Here is a 6,000-nt window from a genome sequence, read left to right as displayed (position 1 = left end):
GTGCTCTGTTCCCGTCTCATGATCCAGAGGCTGATGGGGAAGACTCTGGTGGGGTTTGGGGTTTGGGGTTTGGGTCAGGACCTTCTAGTAGCGTGTAAGATGCCTGCTCAGCTCATGTGATCTCCTGTGTGTGCCAGGAGACAGGGTGGAGAAGCATGGAACATCCTCCTCCAAAGCTGGAGTGGCCAGGACCATTGCACAACCTCTTACCCATCAATCTGAGTGCAGAGGCACAGCAGTGTGGTTGTCACTGCTGGGTGACCCAGTGTCTGTCTGTCAGTTGTTATCAGGCAACTCTGCCCACGCTGGTGCTGCTTGGTAGCTTGTGGGTGACTCACTCTTTTCTCTAAGCCTGTTCAATTAGGGGTTCTACTGAAAGTTCTCCCCCCCCCCGAGAAAAAACAGAACAACACACCCCCAAAACGATGTTTTAAATACATTTACGTTTTGTGTACACAAATATAAAGTTTGGCCATGGGAATCCATGGTTCCCTTTTGGTTTAAACTGTACCAACCCTAGGATGTAGCCATATAGCCTAGACCCTCTATTCTAAGTAGAGTCTTTTTACATTTTATAGTATAGTATTTTTTAACAGTGAAAGTGAGTTCATATGTACAAAATAAACACCCCCATAGTACAATGGATAAGCAATCCTATCCTCCACTCTTGCCTGTGGTCTCTGTGGCTTTTAGATGCCACTGGATGCCTGACATGTTCACACATGTATATTGTTAAAACATTCAAGTGGATGGGTTGTACTTCATATTCTGGTGTACAGTTTTGGTATTTTGGTCACAATATGGTACTGACAACCCCCCCCACATGTGATATGGATTTGTCACCCTGTTACATAGCACCTGCTGAGGAACATGTCTGTCTTGTAGATGTTCTCTATGCCACCCATTCTCTACTTTTCAAACAAGATGGCCGCCTTGTTGGTCCTGTTGTGTAGACTGGAAGCTAGACCCAGGTTTCTGCTTCTGGGGTTCTGGCTCTATGGCTTCTGGGATACTTACTCTTCTCTGGGCAGGTTCTACTCCCTCCTGAAGGTCCTGAAGCCATCACTTCTACCATCATGGTAGCTTTCCTGACTGGCATAGTTGGCATCAAGGGCAGGCAGGGTTGGCATGTTCTAGTGTCCAGGGAAGAACAGTGAGGCAGTGCCTGGGCAGCTAACTGATTTGGGGCTCAACCAACTGATATCTGCAAAGCTGTGTGTTCAGCTCTTACTTGAGGGAGAAGCTGATCACTGAGTAGAGAAGGCAGGGAGGCGGTGGAAATGCTCAACCTCCACTCGAATGAGCCAGTGGCGCTTACTCTGAGATCCACAGGCCAGTCCGCCCTGGAGTCAGTTTTCATGGCTACCTGTTATTCTAAGGATACAACCCTTGGGGTCTCCCTGACCTGTCCCCTAACTCCATCATAGGAAACTAATCAAGGCCTTTTTCTCAGTTCTGGACAACTGTCAGCCTGGAAAAGTTTTGCAAGTTTTATTTCCCTCTCCCTTCAAAGTCATTTTCAAATGTTATCTTCATGTGTACATGTGGTATATGTTTGTGACAGTATTCATCTGAAGGTCAGAGGGCAACTCACTTGTGGGAATCAGTTCTGCATTTCTACCCTGTGGGTTCCAGGGATCAAACCCTAGTCTTCAGGCTTGGTGTCACCTTTTCTTGCTAACCATCTTACTTGGCCCCATTGCTTTAGCTTGCCTTTAGTGTCATGTTATACTCTGCTTAGATGCTTTTGTTTTTTAACTTGCTACTGTTTGTAACTGAAAGAAAGGCAAGGTGGCAGTAGAAGGCCAGCAGGCATGAACAGGAAGATCTAGAAAACTAAAACCAATAATAGCATGCATTGGATTTCTGAGATACGATGGCCGTACACTGTACCCTGGAGCTTGGCATCACGGAATGATGCCTGTGTCATTTGATTAGCAGGGACACCTAGTAATTGAACAAGGAAGGAGTCTTCCCTAGACATAGCATTCCAGAATAATTCAACTGTGTGCCAGGTATTACATCATCCACGTGTAGACAGGCCATGCAAGATCCTGAAGCATAATGCACAGGCAAAGGTCAGCTCCAGAACAGCTGCGTGACCTTCATGTGACACACCTCAGCCATGATTCTTTTTCTAAGCTCTTACTACCACAAATGAAGCAAAAGACAAAAAAAAAAAAAAAAAAAAAAAAAAAAAAAAAATGCCTGCCATTCTTAAATATCTGGATGATATTTAAGCTCAAGCATAACCCAAGCACTTCTGCAAACATACATAGCTTACAACACTCTCCCACCTCTAACTTCCCAATTTATGGGCAAATTCAGAGGGGCTTTGCTTGCTAGCTTGGTTTAGGTTTCAAGGCAAGCAGCAATGCTTCCATGGAATTTGCAGCAGAAAATTAGGCTTTAGGGAGTTACAAGTAGAAAAGTTGTTTGCCTTTGATAAGCATAATCACCAAGGACAGATAGAGCACGTTTTGGAAAGTGCTGTTACTGATATCTGCACAGAGCACTGAGTATACAGAGAAAGGGGAGAGGAAGAATCCGGGGCTGGAGTGATGGCCCAGCAGCTAAGAGCATTTGTTGCTCTTGTAGAGGACCTCGGCTGGATTACCAGCATCCACACAGTTGTTTACAACCATCTATAGCTCCAGTTCTAGGTATCCAGTGCACTCTTTTGACCTCTGTAGCAACAAACATGCATGTGGTCTACATACATACATGCAGGCAAAATACTCTCACAGAAAATAAAGCATATTTAATATTAGATATTTCATATCTAATATTAAAAAAATGGAAACATGGGCTGGCAAGATGGCTCAGTGGGTAAGAGCACTGACTGCTCTTCTAAAGGTCCTGAGTTCGGATTCCAGCAACCTCATGGTGGCTCACAACCACCCGTAATGAGATCTGACGCCCTCTTCTGGTGCATCTGAAGACAGCTACAGAGAATAATTATGCAGGAGCGAGCAGGTTGGGCAGAGGTCCTGAGTTCAATTCCCGGCAGCCACACACATGATAGCTCACGGCCATCTGTACAGCTACAGTGTACATATAAAATAAATAAAATAAATCTTTTTTTTTTTAAAAAAAGGGAAACATTTGAACTGACTTTGAAAGATACTTGAAAAATTAGATACAGAAAAACAAAGCAAACCAACCAACCAGACAAACAAACAATCAAAAAACAGAGTAGAGAGGGAGGAATTATTTAGATTAACCATCTAAGGGATACTGTCCATTAGTACAGGGACGAGGCAGGACCTGGCTATGACTTGTTACATCTTGCTGAACTAGAAAACAACCTTGGTCCCCAAGTTCCAATGACTGCTAGATAAGCCCCACCTCCAAGAGGTTCTTCTGACTCCAAATAGCACTACTAGCTGGGGACTGAATGTTCAGGCACAGGAGCCTATGGGAGAAGTTTCACACACAGACAGATGTGCTGTGTGCCAAGAGCATGAAGAAGATGAGAACTTGGGGCAGAGAGAAAGGAAACCCGGCAGGGAAGGAAATGAAGGCTGGCTCCCGGTAGGGGGACTTTAGCTGCCCACACTGAGCCTCTGGGTCTTTGGGTTCACCCATATGTCTTCTTCTCCTCTGTCTGCCTAAATGCTTCTGCCTTCTAGAAGGTTCCCGTCTTCTGCTCACCAGAAGATGGGGTCCTAGCTACTAGACATGTTGACCTATAGTGTCATCACACTGAGACACCTGCAAGATGGGAAAAGTTACTGTTTAGAATCAAGACTGCTGGGAGCTTGCAGCTAGTCGATGCTGTACCAACATTTAATAACCTTGAGGGGCTCCTGTTGAATCTAATGCTAGAATTTTGGTATCTCCTTTTCCTCCTTCCTTTCTCCTCTCAGCCTCTCCACCCCCTCATTGTGTTCTTTCCTTTACCTGCATTCTCTAAAATTACCATAAGAAGAGTCCTAAAAAAACCTGATTACCCTGTCAGAAGTGCTATGCAAACCCCATGAGTCATCAGTGCTTCCCAGGGAAATTGGAAGTTCTTCAAACTGGAATTGATGTTTTTCATCACCAGCCACCCAAAAGCACACGTGTAGCCACGTAAACTCAGCTTGTCAGTCCTGTACCCAGCATGTAACCCACTTCTCATCTGTCGCGCACACGTCTTCCTCCTCGTTGCTTGCTCTGTCCACAGCTTGTGGGTAGTTGCGCACATGTCTCCTTCCTTGTTGCTTGCTCTGTCCACAGCTTGTGGGTAGTCGCACACATGTCTCCTTCCTTGTTGCTTGCTCTGTCCACAGCTTGTGGGTATCTTCCTATGTTTCCTTTCTTTCCTCATATGCATGTGACTTCTTTGAACTATCCATATTTCTAGAAAAGTTTTGCCTGAGCTGTCAGATCTCATAAGAGAAGCTCCATTGTGCAATGCAGGTGGCTAATGGAGAAACTCACAAGTGGTCAAAATGAAGACAGTGAGTGTCTGTGGAGTGCTCAGCCATAAACAGGACATCTGTTTCACCCTCTACACACATACACACAACCCCACGCATGCATGCACACACACATATGCATACACACAGACAGATGCACATACAAACAGATGCACAGATACACAGGCACATGCACACATGTACACACAGACACACACTCATGCACACACACATGTACACATTCACACAGTTCAGGGAAGATCATTGAGGAGAGGATAGAAAGACTGTGAGAGCCACGAGTTGGGAGTGTTTAACTGTGTCTTCTGGGTATGACAAAAGTGCTGACTGTGACCTCACAGCAACTGTGGTAGCCTGTATAAGACATGCACACAACCAAGCCAGGTGTCCATATAAGATGTGCACAGTATCAAGACAGTTGCTTATATAAGACTTGCACACGACCAAGACAGTTGCCTGTATAAGATGTGTACATGATCAAGACAATTGTCTGTATAAGACTTGCACACGATCAAGACAGCTGCCTGAATAAGATGTGCACACAATCAAGACAGTTGCTTGAGTAAGATGTGCATACGATCAAGACAGTTGCCTGTATAAGACTTGCACACGATCAAGCCAGGTACCATTCTAGCAGGAAGTGGGAAGGACTCATGAGCCCTCACCAGCAACTGAAGCACATTGTTAGCTACTGACAGAGTAAGAGAGGGTTTTTCTTCAAGGGCTGTGGCTTCTAGTAGTCAGCCACGCTCCAGTAGATGCTCTCATACCCAGGAGTATACAGGAGCACAATATGGACTTGGCAATTATAACATTTTTAAAAAGAGAACATGAATTTAGGAAGTGGACTCATGGTTACGTCTGGATCTGGGAGGAGTTAGGAGTTGGGGAGTGAATATGATCAAAATACATTTAACACAACACAAAATTCTTGATGAATTAATAAAGATATTGTATAAAAAAAGAAGTGTTTGCCTGTATTTGTTTTATCAGCCACTCAGTTAACACTGGACCTCCCATGGCTTTGTCCACCACTTGATTTTTCCTTGATTAGAGTCCTTTTGGACCTACACAGCACTGGGGATACATGGAGGGCACAGTAAATGTGAGTTGAATGAAAGCTGAGAGGGCTAGGGAGATGGCTCAGGTACTAAATCCTTATCATTCTGGTGGGCTATGTTTGTAATTCTAGTGCTGGGGGTGGAGACCAGCTGGTCACCAGGGCTCACTGCCAGGCAAGCTACTTGAATCACCAAGCTTAGGTTAAAGCAAGAGATCCTGTCTCAAAAGACAGAGGAAGGTAACTGAGATTTGACTCTGGCCTCCACACAAATGTGCACAATGACCATACATAGACCAGCACACACATATGCACCACACACATGCACACACTTGCATACAGATATGTATACATGTACACCTCCCCCCACAGCCCCTCACATGCACACACACCACACACACATGTGTACATGCACAGATATGCATACATATACACACACCCCACATCCTCTCACATGCACATATACCACACACATACATGCACACATGCATGCACACACACTCACAAATTGGATGGGGA

General features: G+C 44.9%; 1 protein-coding gene across 2 annotated transcripts in view; it reads left to right on the top strand.

The window, feature by feature from the left end:
- The window catches only part of Hephl1 (hephaestin like 1), a 64,371-nt gene that overhangs the window by 9,137 nt on the left and 49,234 nt on the right, over positions 1 to 6,000 (top strand). The window lies entirely within an intron of this gene.

Source organism: Mastomys coucha, unplaced genomic scaffold, assembly GCF_008632895.1.
Source record: "Mastomys coucha isolate ucsf_1 unplaced genomic scaffold, UCSF_Mcou_1 pScaffold23, whole genome shotgun sequence".
NCBI classification, from domain to species: domain Eukaryota; kingdom Metazoa; phylum Chordata; class Mammalia; order Rodentia; family Muridae; genus Mastomys; species Mastomys coucha.
Note: the sequence above shows the minus strand (reverse complement) of the source record. Positions and strands in the feature narration are given on the sequence as shown.